This window comes from Cydia amplana, chromosome 14 (genome assembly GCF_948474715.1).
Source record: "Cydia amplana chromosome 14, ilCydAmpl1.1, whole genome shotgun sequence".
Taxonomy (NCBI): Eukaryota; Metazoa; Arthropoda; class Insecta; order Lepidoptera; family Tortricidae; genus Cydia; species Cydia amplana.
Genome location: NC_086082.1, coordinates 14,005,193 through 14,032,980, shown reverse-complemented (window position 1 = coordinate 14,032,980; position 27,788 = coordinate 14,005,193). Strand labels below are relative to the sequence as shown.

Here is a 27,788-nt window from a genome sequence, read left to right as displayed (position 1 = left end):
CAAGTCACAGAGTAATGGATGACGTGAACTCTTCATTATCGGAAAAGGTCAAGCATCCGTATGATGTATGTTGCCGCGCGTAGGGTCCCACGCATAGGTTACTGAAAAAACCTTCTTAGTTCCACCAGCACCTAAATACAGCAGCTAAGGTCTCGTAGAAAAACCATGTTTTCAGTTAGCTTTAGGAATTGATAGTAAGGATATGCTGATTAGGCTTTTCAAACTCTGCTTAGATTTTTTTTGGTTCAGAATAATTGTAAGAATGTACTGATACTCGAGAGGTCTTTTTTGGTTGGACCACTTTTCATTTGTTAAATCGGAAAGAAGTATTGACCTTAGTGTGGAAGGCGTTTGAAGCGAGTTCCTAATTCCTAAGCTGAAACGTGAAAACGGGAACACTTCCTACAGCCTAAAAAGATTTTTATCAAGTTAGAAACTAGTTCAGTCATCAGATGAAAATAAGAAGATGAAATCAGTAGTAAGTAAGATGTCACAGCAATACGATACCGAACTGTCAGTGTCAAAAATCCCCCGTTAGATCTAAGACGACAACTCCTCGCAGACCGCTTTTTATTTGGAATTTCTGCCCTTTCCTCCCACCCTCTCCTCCCAAAACTGCGTCTTCTTCAATTATACTGTACTAGTAAAGCATACTGGCACAATAAAGAAAAGCCTAACTTAGTTCGCAGCCTGGAGAGACTAACTGCCCTCAGACCTCCCATTATGAAATCTTCTTCTCTCCCTATGTACACCGTTCCTTTCGAAGCTCTCACTCATTCTCCCACAGTGATAACCAATATTGGCATCGAGAAAGGATCTACATCGGCTAATTCAATTTTTTCTAAATTTGTTCACACTCGCTTCCCAGCTTACCGGCTCTTCTTCACTGATGCTTCTAAATTAACGGACCAGGGCTGCGTGGGAGCGGCCTTCCTCCTTGCAAATTCTCACATCATGGCAAAATTTAAACTTCCTCCCGAAGCATCTGTATTTTCCGGTGAATGCTTGGCCCTCTTAAAAGCCCTAGAATACATCCTTACACATAAGCTTCCCAAATCTGCTATTTTCTCAGACTGCCTTAGTGCGCTCCAATCCATTTCGCTTCGCCCTTTTAAGAAATTTGCATGCAACTACCTTATTTGCCAACTAAAAAATTATACGTATAAATGCCATTCAGCGGGATTGGAAGTAGTTTTTGTTTGGATCCCTAGCCACTCGGGAATAGTAGGTAATGAGAGGGCGGACAAAGCAGCCAAAGAGGCTGTCCTTGATGGCGATGACTCCTTCTTCAAAATATACCCACCGGATGTTCTGAGTATCCCTTTTAACTACACGAGGAAAAAGTGGTCCCTCCGCTGGTCCCGGGCTAAGAAATGCTTCTTTTCAGAAATTCAACCATCTATCCCATCCCGTCCATGGTTCTTCAAAAATAGATCTCTTTCCAAAAGACACACTAGTATTATCATTAGACTTAGGTTAGGTCGCGTCTGTTCGTCCGAGCAGTTATATGAATTTAAAAAGAAAGATTCTCCCATGTGCGATTGTGGTAACGAGGTTGGTAATATCGACCATATTTTCTTTAATTGTCCGCTTAACAACAAACCCCCCGATCTATATTCTAATCTACCGAAACTTAATGTGCCGTTGCCTACTAACATGGCTTCCCTTTTATATCTAACTAATAATAAAAAACTTATGTGCGTCGTAAGCAAATTCATGGCTAAAAACAACATAAATCTATAAATGTCCAAGTTAGAGATATATATATACATATGAAACATATCTATTTATTTCAACGTTCCGACAAATTGGTTCTAATTTGGTGGTGGTAAATGTTAAATTGTGTATGTCGTATTTTGTTCCAGGTATTACCCACTTTCATGTTGTCTTTCGGTACTCTTGTAACCTACCCTCTTGTCAGCCGTGCGAAGCTCGTTACTCGATTTTGGCAGAATTGTGCTTAAATGCGCGGTAGCCATAGACAAAAGAGTGAAGTGAAGTGACATTTCTTTAACCAAAAACGTATCGTAGCGTTGTGACATTTTATCAGCATTGTTCGAATACGGCCTGATACGAAAATTGGCTACCAAATTCAGTGTAGCATTTCAAAATGAACGGAACCCACATTTTAACCGAAAACCTCCATCTTTTATCGGTGTTTTACCTTATTTCAGTACCACCGCGGGGTCGCTTACCTGTAACAGAAAAACGGGCATCAATCATGGCACTTACGACGGTAAATAATGACGTTAATGCTCAGTTATGAGTGATATCGATCAAGCGGGAATATTGAAGCGACTTGTCGATGTCGCAGCGGTGAGAGACGGAAAGTTACCTGTCAAAATGGTGAAAAAGAGACGCTCAATATATTTACCTTCATAACATTAAAAATGCCAACGTGAAACTTACCTTTTTCTATCAAGTACCAGTGTGAAAGACAGACAGACACACAAAATTATAAGGCATTTTGGATTTGACTGACGAAGAGAAAAAAAAAACAAAGTTGCAGAGTTGCGTTAGGTACTAAGCACACATTTTAGGTACTTAATATAAAAACCTTAACACATATTATATATCCAATAGCAATACAAAACGGCTTTGTATAAAGATTAATCATTAAGTGGTCCTATTTATTGATTTTAAGTGTCAAAGCAAAAGACGAAGTCGCGGAACGCATATTCCCCCAGACTGCTCATATTCTTTACGTTCGACTGCTGCTCAAATTCCACGAAAGCTCATACAAGAAGCTTCCTCGAATTACTTAAAAACCTACTCCCCAAGATTGCTACAGTAATAACCCCAATTTTTCCTCGAAACCCACACCAATCATTTCAACTGAAATTTCTTGTTAAATTTCAACGTGCGCCATTCAAAACCTGGCATGTTTCGCGTGTATTTCACGAATGCTTTAAATTATTTTGAATAAAGAAAGTTGAATGAGAAATTCGTGTAGGCACTCGGTGGGCTTTATGAGGAGCGCGGTGGAGTATGTTTTACTTTTTGCAGGAAATGCGTCAAAGCATATTTGTGGGCGGCGCGGACAATAGGTGTCACGTGGACATTGTTTTTCATTCACGTTTGCCGAAGCATATACATTTTACAGTGAAGTGTTTGGTTTTCGGAGTGGTTAGCGACTCTTTAAATTTATTTTGTGTTTTTTTAGAGATGCGCAAAACGTTTCACCGAGTTTAAAAGATTGATTCATATCTTTCGCTCGCGGAGATATATATCTCTTTCGCTCATTTCGCTCAGTGGATCGTGTAGACGTGGATCTGTGTTGTTCACGAGTGAGTAGAGAGAGATGTCAATCAATCAGGCGGTCTAGCATGGGTTGCGTTCTGATGCGCGCAGCGCGAGTCCATACTTGAAGTCGCGCTAGATGTATGGAGTCGCGCGCTATAACGCAACTTATGCTAGCAGGTCAGATACACACAGCCAAGTGCGACCAAAATGGCAAATCACGTGATATGATCAAGCCATGTTTTCCCGACACCCTCCGATTTTTTCATTAGCCTTAAAAATATGTAAGTCAATCGGTAAGACTGATCTGTCTTACCGATTGGCCACGCTCGTAATGCGTAGCTCGCGCGAAATAAAGACGGACTGCCCAATTACTACAGTATTATATGGGGCATAATGCTTCATTCACATACCTACTCGACTTGAGGTCAATTATTAATCAATATTAGGTCCTCATAACACTTCAAGTATTAACTCTTATAAAATCTTCACACCATCGATACCACATCAACTATGCAGACTTTTCAAACACTTCAACCCAATAGAACGCAGTGAATTCAGACTGAATTATTGAACGTATATTGGATACAGCGGTCAACACCTTGTTATCATAATACCTACAGCTTGTGCACTGCAATTGACATGACGTGAAACAGCGACTGGCGATGCGAAAGCAATTATATACACTATGAGATAAAGCATGATATATATCCAATTATTATCCATTATACATATTCCCTGTACCTAAATATGTTATACCTGTTTCGCCACTTTTGCCTCATAGTTAACAGGTAAAAAAAGGCTTCTAGCATTAAACCCACCCTGTGTACCTTATTGAACAGTACAACTAAGATTATAATAATTATGGCGTCTTTACTCGTACACTAGGTCGTCGGCCGCACATTTAACATTGTTATTGTCGACGTGTATGAGAGCCAACCGTTACTATCAAAGTGGACTGGACACATACGTGTTTATTTAAAACTAGTGGCTCTGTGAGCTGTAGGCCTCGCAACAAGCCTAAAAAATGTAAACATAAAAAATACTCAATGAGTCATTATCACAGCTAACTTACAATTAGGGTTGCCAGATCGAAAGACGCTATTATCGGGAAAAAATATCTATTTTTCGGGATTTTGGGACTTAAGTCGGGAAAAAAAAGTTATTGTATTAAAAACAACGATATTTTACATTATTGGCACTATATCAGCTTAATTATTGTTTTATAACGTGAAGCTGTTTTTCGGGACAATTTTTACTTTGTCGGGAATCGGGAGCACATGCTAAAATCGGGAGAATCCCGCTAAATCCCGACCATCTGGCAACCCTACTTACAATGGTCTTAAGCGCCATAGACCCTACTGTCGCATAAGCAAAAGTTTAAGCCTTTTATGTGAATTTTCGCCACTTAGAATTCTCCAAAAACGAAACGATAAAAACATTATATCTAACTATCAAACCTACTCACAAAATTTCACAAGAATCAGTTGAGAAATATGAGTTGCAGAGAACATCCAGACATACAAAAGCATTAATTTGCCAAAGTCTCCGTTTAAGATCTTCGCTAACGCTCGATCAAATATTAGGTGCCTACATAAAACTGATAAAGCCGCAATGAAAACCGAGCCAAGCAGCTACAAACAAAAGTGGCAGGGGGATAGATTGAACACGTAACGAAACGCGTTGCCAACGTAATAAACATCTCGGCTGCACCCGAAGTGAAAGGGCGTTACTTCTGGCCCACCGCCCCCGTCACACGGCACAGTATTTCAAGCCTTTGTGACGGTGTTCGAGAGGAAAATTCAATTTCATTCAAGCATATTTCAAATAAATAGATGTGTCCGAATTGTTCGAAAAAGAAATGTTCCTAAAAGTCATTTATTGAAGATATCAGAGCAGATTTAGAAGTCTTAAGATTTCATTTAGCTGTAGTTGTTTGGATAGTTATTTTTCTGTAGGATTGATAAAAATAGATAAATTTCATTTCATTGAAAAATATCCAAAAATTAAGACAATTATGAAAGGTACGCTTAAATAGTATTTGAGTAATGTGAAATGTGAACATATTTACAAGCATGGTTTAGAATATATATCTCTATGTATAATCAATAGAAGTAGGTACTAGATGTAAATAATCGCACAATATATACATTTCAACATACAATGGAGATTGTCTAATTGCTTAAAAAATAACAATACAAAAATGATTCTGTTATTTCGCACACTGCCACCCATGTCTTGTCAATTATGATAACAAATCGCGCTTCGGTATTCATAAACAGAACCCCTTTGTAAAAGCCCCGTCTTTTTGCTTCAACAGTTCAACAGTTGAAATACATCAGGACATTTCCTTGGCAAAACGTCCAAAGGAGACAGCATTAAAGGTCTTTTTAAAATCCCTCAAAGAGGTGTCAGAGTGGAGAGAAATTTTACTCTTCCACTGAAGTAGTCTTCAGGAGAGATTTAAGTGTTTGAATTTAAATCAAGTCAGACCGTGGCTTAATGTGTAGATAAATGCACTTTGGAGTTTTTAGCGGTGAAAAATCCTAGGGAAATTAGGTTTATTTCATGACAAATGCTTGCCGTTAATATTTTTGTGGAAAATTGTGGCGTCGTTATTTTAATTACTCTTAAACCGCAAACCGTAAAAAGCGCAGGGGCTTGCAATTTATCGTCTTATACAGGAGATGATATTTCTTGAACGCCTTTTTTTAGAAAACTAGCACATAGTATCAGGAGAAACGACTCTTTCTAGTGCAAAAGCGGTCTTAAGCTGTCTATTTGCATGAAATCGATGTCATAGTTATAAAATATCTTTTTTCTACTCCAGCACTTAAATGTGTCAATTAAATGACTGACAGTGATATCTAAAGCAATGTCATTTGAATGCTTTGTCTATAGGCTCATAAGATGACTGCTAGCAGTCATCTTATGAGTATAATACAACTGCTTTATTTTTTTTAAAGATACAAGTTCCGATCATCTTGATTGAAAGAGGTATGTTTTCATTTACAATAATAACTCTTTTTTTTTTTAAATAATAACTCTTTTTTTTTTAAAATAATAACTCTTTTTTTTAATAATAACTCTTTTTTTTAATAATAACTCTTTTTTTTTAATAATAACTCTTGTTTTTAATAATAACTCTCATTTTTTTTTTTTTTTTTTTTTTTTTTTTTTTTTTTTTTTTTTTTTTTTTTTTTTTGCTGCAGCTGTCATAGAAAAAGTAATGTATGCAACAGCTCATAATTGGTTCTTAAAATTCTCGGGTCTTTTTTTACAAAACTCGACTACGTCTCGTTTTGTAACTTCGACCCTTGAATTTTAAGAACCCTTATTATATCACTGTTGCATAAACTACTATTAATCACACTAGTGTAAAGTCTAGACACTATATTCAGGAAATCTTGTTTTGTTAATACATAGATATCTCCATAGCACGAAAGACTTTCCGAAGCACTTGTCTTCATATTATAATCGCTTAAAAACTGGACCTTCGTCTAGAATCCTTAAAGTTGCATTTAGAATGAAGTTTACTGATGATATACGTCTTTTTGTAAAGTCTGATCACATATTCCTTTATCTTGGCCTCGCATGGCCGGTCGCAGTCCGCAAACAGTAGCAGCTAATCGTGTTTGGTTTGGAAATAAGTCATTTGTATGCTGGTACTATAGAGACGTGTACTTCCATACATTTACATGTATTGCTAAGCATTTTCTGTGCTAGAAAGATCGACAATGCTGTAACGGTTTAAGTTTACTTAATCTAGTCAAGTCGGAGATTTGAATTCATTCTTCTCTATTGGCAAATCAACGTCCAAAAGGAGTTTGGCAAATATAGAATTACTCCTTTTATTAGCGCAAACAGTAATCATAAATTTAAGTCTATAAAATGACTTAAATGTTACGCTAGGGCTTACGTAGGCGAACAACGCGCGAACGCGGCGAGGCGGCGGCGCGGCGCGGCGCGGTGCGGCGAGGATGAAACAAACCGTTGATACGTATAGGTATGTCCTACTCGTACGTGAGCGATTTATGCCGGAACCACACTTCGCTATGCGTTATTTGTTATGCGCGTTATTCGGCCGCATACGACGAAGTGTGGAGGGTTGATTCGTCTATATTTGCTATATTTGCCCGCATAACGCATAAGCGCGAATAGCAAATACGCCTATCCGTCCACCTGTCGGTTTTTTGACACACTTCAAAGGACACGAATAAGCCGAATATGCGTCTCGACTGCCCACACTTCGTTCACTAATTCACTCGCTTACGGCGGTCGTGTTTGTTCAAAGTCAAAAACGCACCACATATGTTTGGCACACCGGCACCAAGTTTGGCACACCGGCACGAAGTGTGGATGCCGTGTTTGTTGTTCGCTCACATAACAAATATTTGAGCGAATACAGCGTAGTCGCATAACAAATAACGCATAGCGAAGTGTGGTTCCGGCATTAGACGCGAAGTGGCGCGGCGCGGCGCGCCGCGTTCGCGCGTTGTTCGCCTACGTAAGACGTAGCGTTAATGTTGTAAACACATGACTATCTTACAAACCAATACCATACAAACACGTGTACCAACTAAAATATTGAACATTTGAATTAACTAAGTAACTGATTGCTAATTCCATATTTGGTTCGTCAGTCAACGTTTCAAATGAATGATTGTACAATTTAATCTAAACATTGCTTAATAACTTATTCACATTCCAATAAATTCAGTGTAAATTGAAAATTCGTTGCGACGTGTTTCGAATTCTAATGAAATGAGTATTTACATGTAGCGTCAAATAAAACATGACTCAAATTCATAGTTTCAAACTTCGTTTCAAGTCAGCAGAGAGGGCTTAAAAATTTGGATATACAGTAAAAACTAGAGTCAAATCACTTTATTTAACGTTGAATTTTGTTATTACTACATATAGTCTTGAGCTTTTTCGATCGTAAGACGAGAAAAAACGCTGTAACGTAACTTACGTACTTATTTAGGTTTATGAAAACAACAGCTTATCATTATTAGTAGAAAATAAGTATGGTCTTAGTTTTTTAGGAAGGTCCATAGTATACCATACCATGGCCTAGGATAAAAATAGAAAATATTGTACCATCTGGTCAGATAGAAAAAAGTATGAACTGAAAATATATTTATAACGGTAAAAGGGAGCAGTTAATTAGGGTAGGCGTTAGAAAAGTTCAGACGCATGAGGCATGTTCCCGACATGATATCAAGTTCCTGTTTACCTTTACTGTCAGATGAGCACGTTAGTTTATAGTTACACGGATGTCAGATCCGGATGCAAGTCTTTGCTTTCCGAGTAGTATTTTATGTCACGTTAGCATACGTAGATCGAACAAGTTTCTAACTGAGTACAAGTTTGTTATAAAACTCCATTAAGCTGAAAATATTACTACATTATGGTATTTATCGTTTTGCGTAAGAATCATTTGCAAATTTTACTTCTAGTGAAAACAGTCGCCTTATTCGTAAGAAAAGACATCTAGTCAGGTTGTGAAAGTCAACATATTTAATTCAGTGAAAGATGAAGGTTAAATGCTACCCAGTAAAATTAGGTTTAGTTTATGATAGGTCAATTTACATCTAAAACCGATGTGTACTTAATTAATAAAATACCTTTTCACTTAGTTTTTTTTTAAATTATGTGACATGTCAGCAAACGAGCAGACGAGCCGCCTGATGGGAAGCGGTCATCGTCGCCCATGGACATAAGCAACATCACAGGAGCCACTTAAGCGTTGCCGACCCTTAAGAACTCTAAATATCCATATAAGTACAGCAACTTGTCAAGACCTTCGTTCAAGCTTACTAGGTTAATCGATACACTGTGTGCAAACAGTGTACACACATTTACGGCCATTGTGTGCATGTGTGCAGGTGCTGGTAAATATGCAGGCTCATTTATGATGTTTGCTTTCGATTAATGTAATAGCAAACTATTTAGGCTTATTTAGCAAGACGCGGGTCTAATAAGAAAATCATCAATCAAAACATACGTGATACTTAAAGCTCATGCTTTTTTATACTTTTGAAGTAGTCCCTGGGTTACTAACTGGAAAAGTACCCATTAGTTGTTTACCTATCCAATGGTTGGTACGAGTGCCGCCACAACCCAGGGGGCGTAAGGGTGATGGGGTCAGCCGCGGGTGGCTCAAGAATTGTGAACCGCAAATGCTGAAGACATTCAGATCCAGCCTTGAGTACTGCCTAAGTAGGTGACTGTTTATTTCATATTCTAGTTATTAACAATTTATATTACAGCGAGCAGTCATCGCTTTTAGATTCCCCACTTCACACATAGGCAAAATTTGCGATCATGGTTATTCGCTGGCATATGCTCGTATTCACTTAATACCGAGTGTAATGACAACAAATACACCATATTTAACCCATAAATAACCATTCACGTTCCGTCCAAGTTCCAGTACACTCCCACATGTAATAGCCCCGTTTCGCGGTTAAATGGCCATTACGCGGCACAAAGAACCAACTCTGACAATACAGGCCGAGTGTGTACTTGTTGGTGCTAAGCTGCCGATTAATATGACAATGGACCATTAGCGCTCAAATGTAGCCTAGCATTAGGCTGGACTTAGGTGCTAAATAACACAGGGCGTATCCCACAAAACATTTACAAATATGTTTTGATACAAGTGTCTTATAGTTAGCACATTCACAGCCAGCAAGAGCTACGTGTGAGCAATGTCATAATAATCATGCGATGGCGTAAACACAACACACACATTTTGACATGACATTTTCATTTGTGTTCGTTTTTATTATTATTTTGTGACTATTTAATCATTAACAATTTTTTGTTTTGTTTGTATTTCATGCTATATTATGTAATTATGGGTATAAACCTGAAATTAAGGATTTGAAATTGAAACTTTATTAAACACAAAATAAAGAAAGTCAATGTGTCCATGGGCGGCAGTAATCGCTTACCATCAGGTGATCCGTCTGCTCGTTTGCCTCCTATATCATAAGTAAAAAAATGAAATTGACGTACCTACTCTGGGTATGAAAGTAGTGTTAAAGTATTTCCTGGTTACGCATATCCAAAATAGACACCTAAAATGATTTTAAGTCTCTGGCTTACGACCACAACTGAATTTAATTTAACCCAACGTAAAAATATTTTCCAAAGCGAACAAACGCGTCATTCCCCTCACGGACACGAGAAAAATATTTTTAATTATCGCACATCCCTTCCTACAATATCTCATAATATCTCTATAGTCGAAAGCGGCGCATGGAGCCGACAACCCACAATGCTTCTCCGTGTTAAGAGGACATAAGAGAAAGGAGTTTTATATTAAGTTACATCGTTTTGTTACAGTAAAATCTAGGCTGACTCGTTACTGCGTTCTCTTTTTAGTGAATAGCGTTTTATTTTTATAGAAAAAAGTCTTTTACTCGTACATTTGATGTCGCGTTTGGTCTAACTTGTTGGTTTTTTCCATACCTAGATAAAATGGTAAGACGTTGGTCGTTATTGGCGTGTGTGTTATATTTATCGTCTTCTCTTTTTCTCATAAGAATAGATGGGTGGCCAGGCGATCACTAGTGCTATTTTATTTAAAAAAAACCACAAAGATCCCAAGATATTATTATAAACGACGACAGCAAATCAGATAACGATGTGACCAACTTGCTAAAATAGGTACATTTAGTCGGACGTAATACGGCTATATGTAAATGGTTCTATTTTATATCTCAGAGCCCGTACCATGAGTCACTGACAGTGTAAAAACTGACATTTACGCTATCGAGAACGTACTTTACTTTCTATACATCTCGTTTGCACTAATATGCGAGTACGAGTGAGATGTATAGAAAGTAAATTACGTTCTCAACGGCGTTTATGTCAGTGCCAAACTGATGGTAGCCGTACAGTCAATGTTTCTATAGCCCAGATAACACGTAAACGACACGTAAGTTATGAATTATTGAAAAAAATATTGCAACGACATGCCAAGATGTTCACAAAAGCGTCTCCGCCCTTATAAAATACCGAGCAATACCAGCTATCCTACAGGGTGGCCAAATAAGAGGTATACACTTTATTTTTGAAATTTTATTCTATAAAACATATAAAAATATTAAGTATTCCTTGTTAAATATAATATGTAGGGTCAGCAATTACACATGGAAAATAATGTCAGACAAATGTCCACCTCTAGCAGCATGGCAGATGCGAACCCTTTTCATCACTTTTTCACACATTTCTGGCGTTATCTCAGCGACAGTGTTTCGAATGTTTTGTTTTAATTGCTGAAGGTTCGTTGGCCTATTAGCATAGACACTACCCTTTAGATAGCCCCACAGAAAAAAGTCAGGAGCTGTTAAATCAGGTGATCTTGGGGGCCAGTCAATGTCACCGTTTCTCGAAATTAATCGACCGGGAAACGTTATTTTTAATGTTTCTATTGTTTTTAATGATTAAAACACGTTGTTCCGTCGTAAAACGCTCCATAATAAATTTTCCGTATCTACACAAACTAATTTTCATGCAATGCGGCAAAAAAAAGTTGTATACCTCTAAGTTGGCCACCCTGTATATCAAAAGTTCACGCTTAAAAGCAAAGTTCGCTTTTTTCCGCAGAGAACCGTCAAAGTGTCCGAGCTGAGAAACCGCCCGGCGCGCTGAACTTTCAGCCAATATACGTAAGCTCATTGTCCAGTGAAGAAAGCTTTTGAGCTGCTTTTGAATAAGTTTATCGCGGCCAAGGGAAGCTCGTCGGTTGAAAAGTATCTCGTGTCTTCGAGATGCATAATGATATCTATACACTACCCGCCAATATAGCTCCTATATATTTTTTAGATTTATTAAGATTCATTTATAATTTAACAATACAAGCAGTGAACTTTCTCTTTATAATGTTAATGACTAGCAAAACTGGCCATAGATATGGTCGTTTGAAATCGAGTATTTTTATGATTTTTCAAAAAGTGGCTGGGTCATAGGTACATAGTAATTTTAATCCACGTTTGTGCATATAACCAAATTTCTTACTAATGTGTTTGATAAAATCATTATAGCACACCAGCTTTTAACTATCTTCGATAGAAGTGCCAACTTTTTCTTTCAATTATATGTAAATATGACACAGTTACTCAAAGTTTGCTTAGCCTAACCATTACACCAATTTATCATAACAACCTAGAATCTAATACCAACTGTCATTCTGTTCTCCCACAAAATAACTTTCCAAATAAACCCGAAGACCTCGAAAGAACCTAACAGAAACACTGTGTCCTACCTTTTCCAACTTTTCTTATTAAGCAGATCCGTGCACGTCTTGACGTAGTTTTATTACGCGACGGGCACCTCAATTTCACGAGTGTGCCGAATTTACATACATTTACCCCTTTATTTAACTTCGGTCCGCCGAGATTTGTTCGCCCCGCGTCGGGCGGTAGGGCGCGTTCGGTAATTGCTTCGGGTTCCGTATTTAAAATTTAACGGATTTCAGAATGATTGGTGATGGTCTAATAATAATTTGAATGATGTGAATGAAATAATTTATGATGAAGTTTCAGAAGTACCTTAACTAGATCTGTTAAGTGTAAATAAGTTTTTGGCAAAAATTTCATTTTTGGTACAAGCTTTTATCTTTGACTGTACTTTTCTTACGACAGACAACTAATACTCATCGAGACAATTCTAAAAACCCCTAACACAATTAGGTTGCGTTGTTTCATCACAGAGTTCCTATGGCCACCTCCCGTCTCCATCATCAGATCAGTTCGACAGTACCATATTATTGTATTGTCATCAGAACTACATACAGCTGCCAATTTTCATGACGCTACGATCCTTGGAAGATGGTTAAATTAGTTACCTTAGATTCCATTACATAGTTACATACAGGTCGACCTAATAAAAGCTTGTTAAAATAAGTTTTTTGCAAAAATTTAATTTTTGGTACAAGCTTTTATCGCTGACTGACTGACTACGATCCTTGGAAGATGGTTAAATTAGTTACCTTAGATTCCATTACATAGTTAGTTACATACAGGTCGACCTAATAAAAGCTTGTTAAAAAGAAGTAATCCACTGCGAGCGGAACGCAGTCAGGTGCATGAAATGTATACAAGTTCTTCCACTGAATAAGAGTGGAATTCCACTTTACTCCGGTCCCCTCAGCAGTCCGTTGTCTCCGTTTTCGCTCATTGATTTTGATGGAAAACGAATATAAGAACTGTGGCTATTGGGCACGTGATTTTTTAAAGTAAAAACTTCTTTAGCGGCACTGGGCACTTTTTGAGATGGGGAAAAAATGATAAACTCGAGACAGCGTAAGGCGATCACGTGACCGTAAGGGGCGTAAGGTGGCCACTCATAATTTAGATGGCATTTAAATCAATAAAGAAAAACTCAATGTTATTTGACATTTATGTTGCGGACTCCTTTTCAAGACTCTTTACCTATGTCCAAATAATTTGACGTTGTCATGGCAGTATGTAAATAAACATGTCAATGAAAAAGTGTGATCTTATTTGAGGATGATAATAATATATAATAAATAAATAGAATACCTCCGCTAAACGTATGTATCGTGTTACCGGGCGTCGGTAACATGGTGAGGTGAGTTTTCACTTCTATCGGCACTCCCGGAATGCAACCGTTGTAGCTTTTTTTTCATATTCTGTAAATACTTTATAGAGTTACCTCTCCCTTTTAAGTAGATGTTGCTACCTACTTATAAGTTAACAATGCTACAATGTCACGAAAAACCAGGACCGTCTATTTTTTTTCGATTTCAAACTTTTAAATTTGAGTATCGACACCGCCGGAACCCTAAAAGCCTACAGCACTCAGCCAGGATCTTTTTAATATTTACCTTAACGCGCTATATTCCGCACTCGTACGGCTGGCGACAGATATAGTATACAATTTTAGCCTTAATTACAACGCAATAAGGTCCAAAATGTTAACTTATTATTTTTGTCGCCGACCGTATTGTTATATACAACTTCGGCATTAAACCCACTTCTTGTGTCCAGGATTTAAGATTAAAAAGAGGACAAAGCCAAGGAGATGGAATAAACTTTATCTTTATCTGATACACCATTTTTAGTATCTCAGTGAAAGCTTTTTTCTGGAGTTACATTTATATAAATCTGTCAAGCAGGTGAAATATTTACGGATTTATATATATATTTATATACGGATTTTATATAGCAGTGTCAAACTGACATATTCGTTAACGTCTGCGTAATTTTCTATGCATGCATGCATCTCGCTCCCACTAATATTCAACTACAAGCGAAATGCATAGAATAGAAAGTAAGTTATGCACACGCTAGCGAATATGTCAATGTCAAACTGGTGGTAGCCGTATAGAGATCTCTCAGCTTACGCTTCAGTAACATATTAGTCATCATTATCTAAGTCGCTGACGCTGGTTCGATTCCAGCCTGGGGCACTGGAGGCCTTGGTCACTTTTTCTTAGTATAAGACATTTATTTCAGTTTATCATCTAAGTCATCTGACCATCTACAGACATAGCTATTGTAATTAGTGTAATTAGTTAATTACCCATAGTCGCGTATGATGTAAGGTGATTTTATCTGAAATAAATATTTCATTTCAACTAATTATTGATTTCAATTATTACCTTGGTTGTGCTTAAAATATGTGTTAGCCTAATTGTATATAGCGTAAAGTTTTATTTCAAAGGTATATTTTCACTCAGTTTAACCTTGTGTGAGTTTGTGTCGGGCGGAATGCTGGGATCAGGCGGGCGTGTGGCGCGTTAGCGTAAATATTAGAGAGGTTGGCCAAATGGCCAAGTAGGCTTCCGGGGTTCTGTCCGCTAAGTACAGTCAGCATCAGAAGTAGCGGATGCAACAACGCACTAAAAGTATCTGCCACCCTGGAATACTTTTCTAAATAGAGACAGTAAACACAAAACTAAAATTAAACGACAACTAAAATTGATTCTTGATCGTCTCTTAAATCACTCTGTATTTAGACTATACATCATTCTGATTTCGCTCGAGAGAAATCAATAGATGTTTACCCTATATATCACTAAGTACATACCATTTAACAACATATATCAGCGTACACACTCCAGTAGCCTAAGTGAAGTGAAAACACGTATAGTGACATATTACAGCTATTAAACGTGAAGCCATCTACTTTATTTGCTTGCGTATCATAACATATATACAATATTTGTCATGTGTCATGTATGTTTATATTTAGGTGACGGGCACACAGGTTTATTTGACGTAATTATTAAACTAATCGTTTTGGTATTTGTTTGCAGTAATTACAACCTTGCTAGTTGCTTTCAATTTCCCCACGTCGAGATTATTCGTATATTCTGTGCTATGTCGAAGCATACAAGTGAGTTTAGGTTGGTACAAGTGTTCACATTTAGGCGAATCATACATTGATGTTTTATGTTATGAAATAGCTGATTTTTTTGCGCGATTTCGGGATAGGCCGTATAAAAAAAAACAGGTCGGACAGACGGACGCAGTGACGAGTGATCCTATACCTAAGCGTTCCGGTTTTTCCTTTGGGGCTGTTCATAAATTACGTCATCTATATTTGACGATTTTTGACCCCCCCCCCCTGAAATCATCCAAAATCACGCTTCGAATGACCCCGTTTATTCCTACGTCATGCTAATATCATCCGATGTCCAGACCCCCCCCCCCTAATTTGAAATGACGTAATTTATGAATAGCCCCTTTAGAGGTACGGAACTCTGAAAAAGGTAAAAAATATCGTTACAGAGCCATCTTACCCAAACTACTAGCAAGCACTGATCAGCATTTTCACGACGTTATCTAAGATTAGAAAACACACTCAGTGTACCCTCACCCGGAAGGGTGGAGGTTGTATCCATGTAAATAGAGCTCTTCGTACCCAATGTTTGAACAACTTACGGCGGAAAAATGGAATATCGAATACTAACAGATTATTAACTTAGTATCGAACAGGGACAGGTGAATAAAATAGACTGCGGACGTATGGTGTATATTATCGCGGGTGATAACGACAACAATAAGCGAACGTCACTTTTTTTTAAAGGACTATAGAAAGAGGCTTACGTATTAATCAGTCATTATTGGTGGTGGTCTCCATATTAAGTTGCGTTTCTGTTCTATTCTAGATGGTGTCATATTAAAGCGTAATTTTTTTACATCCCAGTTTGCCCCAATTCATCCAACTGATCTGTTATTTTAGTACAAAAGCAAGATGGATAGGTAGTATATTGGCGAATGGGATATAAATACTTAAGCTTAGAAATGTCGCAGTTTCTCATATTGCGGCAGAATGTACTGGGTACAGAAGATTCATTCTCTAAGAAAACGCGTCTATTACGACAGATATGATCGCCAGGTGGCGCAAGCGCGAGCAGGCGCCGTTCCGTAGCGAGTACGGCAACTACTATGGCTAGCCACCAAGATTGGTGTGGGCCGCATATACTCGTAGCGACGCGACGAAATCGCGGAGTGAGCCACGCGTGGCGCAGGTCCATCATCCATATTTACGAACGTGACGAGCGAGACTGACAGTCTTACCGATGTTCTTGTCTTCGTTATCGACTAACAGGTTAGCATGGATAATGACAGTATTCGGTCAGAGTGCCCATTACGGCTAACCGATAATTCAGTCATATCGATTATAAGGATCGTTAACGGTTAGTAATGCGTATTGTTAGCTTAGTGTACCGACGTGTTTAATGGTTGGGCATTTGTTAGTGTCCGATCGTAGTTACGGTTGGGGTATAAAAATCATATTTCGGCCGAGAACTGCCGAATCCTTCGGCTGAGCCGTATTTTCAGTAGTGTTTAGTTTCCGTTTCGGCACAAAATCCGGTTACGGTGGGATACTGACATGTGTCAACTTTACGACGTTGTTGCACGGTTGCCATCAAACTAGTGCCTACGCCAATTCCTGGGATTAGTTGCCAAGCGGACCCCAGGCTCCCATGAGCCGTGGCCAAAATGCAGGGACAACGCGACTCGCGTGAGGCACCTCATTTGTACCACTCATTTTGTTAATTTGTCGCAGTACTTCGTACCGCAAAAATGTCTTACTTCACTCCTCTATTCATTTTACTCATTTACTCGCGCGCATAACCCGGCTAGACAAAATCCGTATTGAATATATACGCGGTAGCTTCAAGGTTGCACCAATCGCAGACAAACTTACTGAAAACCGCCTTCGTTGGTATGGCCACGTTAAACGACGGGAAAACGATCACGTAGTACAAGTAGCCCTCAATCTACCAGAGGCCGCAAGAGGCAGCGGCCGACCGCCATATACCTGGTGGACTAGTATAGAAAGAGACCTCAAGAAAGCCCAGGTGCCCCAACAGACAACCCAAGATCGTAGGACTTGGCGCAGGACAGTGAGGAGACCCGACCCCAAATAATGGGACCAGGAGAGGAAGAAGAAGAAGACTCGCGCGCATCACAAACACCTCTTGCCACACAAATCATTCACACACTTCAAATTTCAAAAAACTCTTATCCGTTCAAATTCACTCGCGAGTCTCGCGATCCTCAAAACTCATACACTCCTCACAACTCGCAACAGAGTCCCTGGATCGCGCGAGGCGCTAGGTGCTCGCCTGCTCGCCGACACTCAAAACTCAAATGTCTCAAATGAAGAAACGAGTAATGATCCACACTGTCAACTGCCGAACTACAAACCTTGGAATTAATGGAACAGTTGACGCTGAAAATATGCTAGTACCTCACCTCATTTGAAGTAAGACATTGTAACACCTCATTTTAGAAAATGAGGTACTCATACAAACTCATTTTAAATTTATGTCCTACCCATCACTAAACGCGAGGAAGAAGTTGCACGGTTGCCATCAGATATATCGAAGGGGCCCAGGTGTTCAAAATACCTGAACATTACCTTTCTTACCTTAAAGTTCATGTTAAGATATTTTTGTTCCCTTGGCCCCGACGATAGTTATCATTGCGTAACATAGGCCACAATTAATATTCACTTTACATCAGAAAGTAACGTTTTTAAGATACAATTTGTAACTGAAAGGTTTCAAATTTATCTCTTATTTACCAAACGTCTTTTAATAAACTACGTACTTTAATTTGCAAAAGTCATAGGGCTTGCTAGAACATATACAAGAATATATTTAGCTAGTAATATAATGCATGAATCACCTGCACATTGTTGGCCTGCGGCCAAACCCCCAGTTAATACCGGGACGTGTCCCGCGCAGTCACTGCGGAACAATGGTCACCCTACACACAATAATATGATTACGTTAACTACGACTTACAAAGGGATTATAACATAACTACATTAAATAGTATAATAATCACCGCAGGCGTATAATGGATGCGATTATCGGCGTAAAGGAAAAAAAATGTTTGCATGGGAAGAATTTGTTTAAGTACCTACCAATTTTTCACATAAGTACTTTGGGTCATCGGTAATTTTAATATAAATTGGCGTTTTAAAGTTTTAAATTGTATGGAGATGACAGCTGTCACCATACCCAAGCTATGTGACAAATGTTACAGAGCCGAAATCAGTCAAATTCAATTTTGGGCCGGGATTTTTGTCTAAGCTTTTATTACAGTTTCGATTTTTGTCCTAGACGTTAATTGTCTCGAACTGCATTTTTTAAGATTTTAGGTTAACACTCAAACTTGACAAAAATTTGGACCATACTAAAATTGTTGTCACGAAGCGAGGTTTCTAAGCCTGATCCCCTATATCGTCAGGTGACAAGCAAAAATCACTAATTACTATAAAATATTTAAACAAAAATCAACCTTCTTTTCGTACTAATATGGTTCACTATGGCTATGAACTAGTGGTGGTACTTAGTGACTTTTGCTTGTCACCTGACGATATATTCAACAGATGCGGACATCCTCTATTGAATGCATGCAAAACACTGCATAAGTACCGACCCATGACTGAGATGCACATGCGAATGGTGCAAAAAGACAAAAAAAAACATGACATTAGAAAGTTCGAAGCGCCCTCATGTATCATTTAAGCCTAAGTTTCACAAAAAGCTGTACAAGAAACTCTGACCTCCAAAGCCCGTGGAGGTCGAGCGGCACCCACAACACACACGTATAGTTTATACAGAATGACCCGACCCAGTTGTCACTTATTCGTGAGTTAGCGGGTGTCAAACCTTCTCAATATTGTACGTGTGACCTATATAGGGTGATTAGGATTTTGCGGAGGGATTTAGGCAGGCTTCATAGGCTAGCCGATAACATGGTAAAAACCGTATGTACCGAAAAGCGATTACGGATAATGCACCCCCCTGGCGGGTTGCTGCCAGTGAATGCGTTAACATTCAATGCAAGCGTGATCGAGCTACACGCTACAAGCGTAGCCGATACTATGTCATTGTAAAAATCGTGTGTAGTGAAAAGCGACTACGGACAGAGAACCCACCTAGCAGGTGGCTGGTAGTGAACTTAAAGTGCAAGTTTAAGTGTAAGGCCTGAGTGGACGCGCGAGTTGGGCGTGCAGCGGGGCGGGGCGTGCGGCGTGCATGTTAAACAAATGCAAACGTATGGGAGCGGACTTAGTGCACGCCGCTCAAATCACTTGGGAGCTCGACGCCACGCTGCACGCCCCGCCGAACGCTCCGCTTCGAGCGTCCACTCAGGCCTTACACTAACTAATAATCCCCTACCACACCGCCGCTCCCACAGGTATTCAAAAGGTTCATAATATAAGCACACACTAGTTTACTATCCCACTTAGCACGGGCCAGCAGATAAGCCTTAACATTGAAAAGCTTTCAGAAGTGACGCACGTATCGCAGATTACCGCCCCTTGTTAGTCGTGGCCATGTCTGTCGATCCTTATAATTATGCCGGTGGGACAAGATATAAGAATTTGAGAAAAGAACCATAATTGATCTTCATCAAATTAAAAAAAAGCAAAAAGATAAATTTGCTGTTTCCGCCCGGGATCGAACCGGGGGCCTTGTGCGTGTGAAGCACACGTGATAACCGCTACACTACGGAAACTTAGTTATAGCGGTACGAATTTGGCACCACTATCTACGTATTACGTAGTGCGAGTCGTGTACCGGCCATTCAATTCATTATATAGTATGTGGGATTAATTTTGCTGACAGTCGCATATGATAACTGATAAGAAATATAATAAGTAGCTACCTAGCTTATCACTTATCTAAAATATAATAAAATCGGTTAGCTAATCGCTTTTATTCTGCTTGATGCAATAAAATTGTAAACTCCACAAAATCTTAGGTTTAATACCTGAAATCACAATCACAATCAATGAAACTAGTAGATAAGTCCCAGCAAACAAACAAGCCAGGAAAAGCTCAAATATTTCAACATCACATTTCCTTGCAGCAACGATCACTCTCCATGGCCGACATGCAATTGACGCGCAAGTAAACCGGCTATCTCTCCTCACAGACACCAGCCCAGTGTACATACATCGGCCGTGTACCTAACAGCCGGGTAATTTGTTACCCCAGCCTCGGCCTACTAACATTCACTGACCACTGGAACACTTTAATTCAACGGAATAAGGTTGACGAGCGGGCAGACTGATACATGCGATATCTTACGGGATATATTTAGGATGCTGAATTATTAAACGGTCGGCTGTTGGGTATGATTTGAGGCAGGATTTGCAGTATGTCGGTTTATCAATTTTGGATGAGATGACAGCGTGCATTAAAAATATTCATGAAGATTATACTACACGAACAACTTTTCATGAATGATATGTAAATGATTCATAGTTTTATGACGTAAGGAGGAATTTAACGTTTTTTTTTTTTTTTTAGGGTTCCGTACCCAAAGGATAAAATACGGGACCCTATTACCAAGACTTCGCTGTCCGCCCGTCCATCCGTCCGTCTAGATAGTGGGCCCTTGTTAAGATTTACAGTAAGAATGTGCGTAATCGTCTCTTAAGTTCAGTGTAGTCAATCCTTAAAATACCCTCGTGTCGTATTTTGCTATCAAACTATTTTAATTAATCTTCGCCTAACTTATCAACGGAGTCCCAAGTTGGGCGCCACTTGTACAGAACCACCCAAAACTAGTTATTTCCGGATCGGTCTGGTTAACAAATGCGATCAATTAGCAAGCGACCCGAGTCATCGCTTAAGTGCTAATAGTACTATTAACGGGTTATTAGAGCACATTAACAAGAACAAAAAACAAAAGTTACTTTCAGCCAAATTCGTGTTACAGAAAAAATGCAAATGAAGAATTCTAAAAAACTCGTTAACATATTTAGGTACGTTAACCTGTTTAGTTGAATACAATTGATCAATGTTTACGTTTTAAAAGTCAGGTAGTAAATGTCAATAATGACCTATCAGCAATAAAAAATAATAGCAAGCTATTACGATCTGAATATATGTTTAATGTATTTAATCATATTTGACAATCGCGCGCCGAATATTCTATGTAAGCTCATTCCTGTACTTTTTTAATAACACTAAGACGCTTAACGAAGTACAATATTAATAATTTACATAAATATGTAAGTACCTATTTCTAATTTAATTTAGCCATAGCCACAGAATAAATAATAGTACTCGGTACAGAAGACTCACTCTCTAATAAAACGCGTCTGTTACGATCAGCACAGATATGGCCGCTAGGTGGCGACAGCGCCACGCGCGGCTTATGGCTAGCCACCAAAATTGGTGTGGAACGGATGTACTTTTAGCTACCTGTAGCAAAGCGACGAAATCGCGGAGTGAGCCATGCCTGCCATAGCATAGGTAAGATAAGCCCCACGTTGGGCGCCAATAACGAAAATCTTCGAAAACTGGTTATTTCAAAATCCATCCAGTTAACGGCTCGATTGCAATTAGCAAATGACTCCCGGGTCGCCGCTTGATTGCAATTAACAGATTATAATTAGACAGGAGGGCCACGTCGCGCCTTTACGGGCCAATCTCGTGCGGACGTGGCAAGAATATCTAGATTAAGGCCCATTGCTTACTGGTGAGTGAAACAAACTGAGATCACCTACAGATTAGAAATTACGTTATTTATTCGCTGATTGTTAATGGTTCACTAAGTTTACCAAAAACTGATATAAAATTTGAGATCGAAACGAGTAACAATTTGAGTCTAGTGAATCCGGGTATATTTCACAGGTAAAATTCAGTTTTGAATATATTACACAGGAAGCGGCCTTCATTAAAAATCCAAGCTCTTGGAGTGTTTTAGGAGGCTCGTCGTGACTAAAATTCCACGTTTTTCCCGTTTTATAAAAATCTGCCAAAATTTCAACGAATAACTCATGTGGATCTCTCAGGTTTTATAAGAAAAACATTTTTAAGTTTAATGTTCAAGCAAAGCCAACAATGTTTGAGTTTAGTTTACTTGTAATCCTTATATTACTCATAACACTGAAACTAACCATTCAGAACTATATCCTTAAACGTACCTATACCGGTACGACCCGACACTCCACCTTAAGTCGAAGGCAATTCGTTGGATAAACAATTACCGGTTTAGCGGCTACGAAGACTGAATTTGAATGGCCCTTCGCTTTTATTCCAGGCCGTGGGCAGTAAAACGTGTAGCTAAGCAAGATTGAGTTGTGAAACGGGGCTAGAATGCTACATTACAGACCTAGGATGTAAATAAGTATGCTTCAAATCGAATACACGAGGCGAATGCGTGGCTGATAATCATTTTATCGGAAGAATAAGAAATTAATTAAATCTATTTGTAATACCTGAGAGATAACTTCACAACGGGATTCGTGGCGTAAGGACTTACCTGAAATCAAAACATATATCGTTAATAAGATCTTTATATGTGTAAAATTAGAGTTATTTTACAATTTAAGCTTAAACATATTGGCCAATTCGAGTTTTAGTTATTCAATCTGTTTCCGATATGTTTCTGAACGCAACCATATATATGACGGAATGGTTTTATGCCTGTATCCATTTATCGACTCACTCATTCTCTTCTTCTCATCTACTCCCACGGTTAACATCGCTCTGTAATAATTTAAGTTTTAATTTAAGTTGAAAATACACAGTTTTCTCATAATAAAATCGACTTTTCATCATCCACCAACACGATATGATACTGATCTCTGTGTCAAGTGACGTTTTTAGTTGAAGACATGTCACTTTTCACGCTGGCAGATCAGTATCAAATTGGAAACAGATCGATAACTCTAATTAGCCTATGGGATAAAGCTTCAATCTTTCTCACACTTATCAGAAAGACACAGATCGTCGAATGAAAACGAAGAACAATCATATCGCCGCTATACTTACTCAACCTCTTATCTGCAACACTCATTTGATGACAAAAACACCCGTATTCCGAATGAAAGAAAAGCGACATTTCCATCAAATGATTGCTGCAGATATGAAGTTGAGTAAGTATAGCGACGATATACGGCATGCACCGCTATAGTTATGCAGCAACGAATTATGATATTAGTAATGTTAACCAAAGAATACCACTTTAAACAGTTTGAACAACTAATTTCTCTAAACGGCTAATTCAAATTAAATATCATGAAAGCGGCGAGACATAAGTATTATATTTGCATACTATCTCAACATTCTCAACACCTGTTCAATAATCCGCGCGGAAACTTGCAATAAAGTTTATAGTTTGAACCAAACTTAGTAGAAACATTTGAAGGGTAATATTATCGGGCGGCAAGGGCCCTAGTCGCGCTCACATTTGCATATCCAACCACTCAATGCCGCTACGCTCGAAGGTACCTGAGCGCCGAGTTTTTATCGCTAGGAAGAAAAATATCCCGTATTTTCTGGGTGAGACAAATTGGTATTTCACTTGACTTTTTATGGACCAGTTAATAGTAATTATTGTTTTTAATAATTCTTAAATGTTAGTCAATTTACACTTTTAATGACTTTATTATGCCATAACATACAAAATTATCTTTGAAATGTAGGACTGTAACTGACCAATCTAGAAAAATAATTAAAAATAAAAAGGAAATAAAGATTCATTTGTGCTCTCTGAAGGAACTAAAATGGCAAAAAATTATAACCAGTCACAACGTATTATGCTTATGCTTTTACATGGCACAAATACCGCATCATACTTTGGGGAAACATCTATTCAGAAAGTTATTATTTATTATCGTGCTTTAAAACTTTGGCTACTAAAACCGCCGTCATAATTCAAGTTTGTCTCGAAACTACATCATACTAAACGGTGCAACACTTGGAAGTATTGGAGACAATATTATCGCAAGTAAGGCCCCACTCGCTCAAATTTGCATATTCTCTCGACGTGGCCCGAGTTTACCTCGGCGGCGGAATAAGAATTCTGGTCTCGATTCTTCGACATCGGGGAGGGATTGGTGTTACGTGAGGTATATGATATGGAGTTTGATGTGAATATTTTAAATATAGTAGGAAGGCGCCTACTCATTCTAACCTCATGAAGTACCTTATCTAAAACTTTCACTTCATTTCGCATGTTCATTTCGACTGTCAAGGTCAAATCGAAATAAAATCAACATCGAAACAAGTTGTTTTAATCTGAATCGGGCTCCATGTCACCTTACGGGTAGCTTGATGCTGGCCATCTGTGGTGTTTAATTTGTTATGTAACAAATTTAGACATAAAAGATAAAAAGATAAAAGATAAAAGATAGTTTATTCAAGTAGGCATAATTACAATGCGCTTATGAACGTCAAATAAAGCTAGGTAGACCGGCTCCAACCCTACACCTCTGCCCCGAGAAGATTTAAATCCCCCCTCAATTGGAGGAGGGTATCCCATTATGGGACCGGCAACAAACTCGGCGGGACACATCTTTTCAAAAATAATTACATCTTATAATTAACATGCATTACGAGAAAATAAGGAAAAAAAATACAATTTAAATCACTATAGAATAACACTTTAAAGCTTTAAAGTCTTTAAACACGTAATAAGCGTAGTTTAAGCTTCTTCGTGTAATATATACTTTAATTTATTATAGTTTTGTACTATGTATAATTAAAATGATAAATCATACACATATATTCACATAAGCATCGAGTAAAACATACGTTTTTTAGCTATGTATATAAATGACTGAACAAAGGCAAAACTTTTTTAATCTCCTCGAAATTCGTACAACGATTTACCTGAACACGAAAGTTATTTAAGAAAGCGTTCAAAGAACCCCTTTTGATCAGAGTAATTTATGGCAGTCTCGATTATATTTACTCTGCGTAAATTAGCTATAAGTACACAATTTACGGTGAATTTGGAGTCTGTGTCACGGGTAGGAATTGTGTTTAATCACTCCAAAAAACAACCAGTCATGAGTCTACGATCTCTTTTATACATTTCTTAGGTAATAACAATAAACGGAAAAGAAAACAGGCATGGAGCTATTTCTGTTTCATAACTCTTAATTTGATTTTACGTACGAGGTAACAGCCACGACACTATCAGCTTCTATATGACCCTATATATTACACCGAAGGCTGTGTGTCGCAAATCAAGTTACCGTAAATTAGGAGGGAGTTAGGAAGTCGACCGCACTCGACGGAAATACCCGAAGATAACATCAGGGCTTCGGCCGTCTTCGGCCGGGAGGTGCGAGCGTGGACACTGATACGTATCAGCTCAGTCAATAGCAGATACCATCGACTAGCAACAAGTATCAAATTAAACCAATACATTCCAATTTCAACTCTAAAGCTAACTTTTAAGGTTCAAATTAAGCTTATATCAATACAGTGTCACGGTATTCAAATTTCAGCTCAAACTCAAGACATAAAAGGTGGAAATCGCTCTGTAACGCTCTGCTCAATCAACCGGACATTTTATTCCCGGAAATAGTAATTACTCTTCAACTTGTTATTTTCATTAAAATCAAGATTTTTCAACGCGGTCGTTAAGGTGAATCGGGGACGTTTTCGATATTCAAATTATTCTAGGGCGTTGATTGCGATCGTTTTTCTTTGGGGCATTAACAATTACTGAGGCGCAGGGCTGTGCTAAGTCTCGTTTATTTTATAGAAGGAACGAATGAATGGGATTCGTTAAATATTTTCACGGCGGTGCGACGTTAATTAACGAAGGTCGATAAGGGTGCGTTCTGAATTGATCACTTCACTAAATTTTATCTTCAATACGACAGATAATATCGTTCTTTGTCAGTGCCGTGGAATCTGTCTGGCTTTTTGGTATTCCACATTCATACTATTACTATATAACTAACGTATACATAACTAACATACGAGTAAACGTCCGATATGATAAATTGGCTGTCTTAAGATATACTCTTTTTTTAAATATACAGGGTGCTTCCTGTAACAGGAGCAATAAATTAAACTAAAAGCTGTACTCCTCAAACTGACCAACATTTGTTCAGCAACTTTTAAAAATTATAAATCCTTTAGAATTCCTCTTTTTCATACAAAATAAATATTGCCTTCAATGTACGCTGACATCAGTGTGTTTGACATTGCTTGTCACGCTTTAAACATAACAAAATTTGCGATACATTGCGTCTTAGAATAAACTTAAAAGTGTAATAAAAATCAAAACATGAGTTATTTTCAAAAGTTGCTGAACAAATGTTGGTCAGTTTGAGGAGTACAAACTTTAGTTTAATTTATTGCTCCTGTTACAGGAAGCACCCTGTATACGTTCTTTACAAACTTTGTAATTTTGTACGAGGGAGTATCTTGGAGTCAAGAAATCGATGTTTATGCAATAATTGGGAGCCCTTAATGGCCGATGTCGAATTAGGTCGAGTACCGGAGTACTGGCGACGTGAAGTTGAATTTTATAGCCCGCTGAATAACATCGTGAGCAATAGCATGTGTAATAACATAATGCACTTGAAAACAATGAAAACGTATTTATTTTCACAGGATATAGATTAATTGTGAAATCGAATTATATAGTTTTTATTATTATTAAGCCAATTTTATTGTTTAACTCATGTATTTACACGTATATTGTAGTATGACTATGACTCACTACAGATTAAATATGATATTTATAAGAAAATTTGAAATATCATCGGGAGAAGAGAACATTTTGAATCAGAAAATATTGGACTTCTTTATAATTATACTTGTTGTAATTAGTTGTTTTTATTCTGGGTCTATAAAACCAGTCAATATTTATATGAGAGCGAAGTTGACTTTTGAAATAAGATTAGTATATAGAAAAACCTGATTCTGCGCATATCATAACAGATAAAAAAAATCAAATTAAATATGGGGCAGTGCAGTGAACCCTTTCAGTAATTGCTGTAACCCATAAACGTATATCAACCACCAATTCATAAACCCTTACACCCAAACCCATAAAAAGCCTTAAAATGAAATGTTATATTTACCTAATTATTTACGCGCCACCCCTAACGATGAAATATTATAGGGGTGGATTGAATAAACCGGCCGACAGCTACTCGCTTCGGCTCGGGAAATTATACCTACTATTTGTCAAGATTCTTTCTCGCTTAAAGGGGAAAGCACTTTAAATTTTAAATTAAACGATCTTAAATACTTGATTCATATCTTCTAA

The 27,788-nt window shown here is 38.1% G+C and overlaps 1 protein-coding gene and 1 non-coding gene across 2 annotated transcripts in view; both read right to left on the bottom strand.

Moving 5' to 3' along the window:
* Positions 1–27,788, bottom strand: part of LOC134654187 (atypical protein kinase C) — a 193,006-nt gene that overhangs the window by 131,353 nt on the left and 33,865 nt on the right. The window lies entirely within an intron of this gene.
* Trnav-cac (transfer RNA valine (anticodon CAC)) lies at positions 20,198–20,270 on the bottom strand. The gene has a single exon. It is a non-coding gene; the product is annotated as a tRNA-Val (tRNA).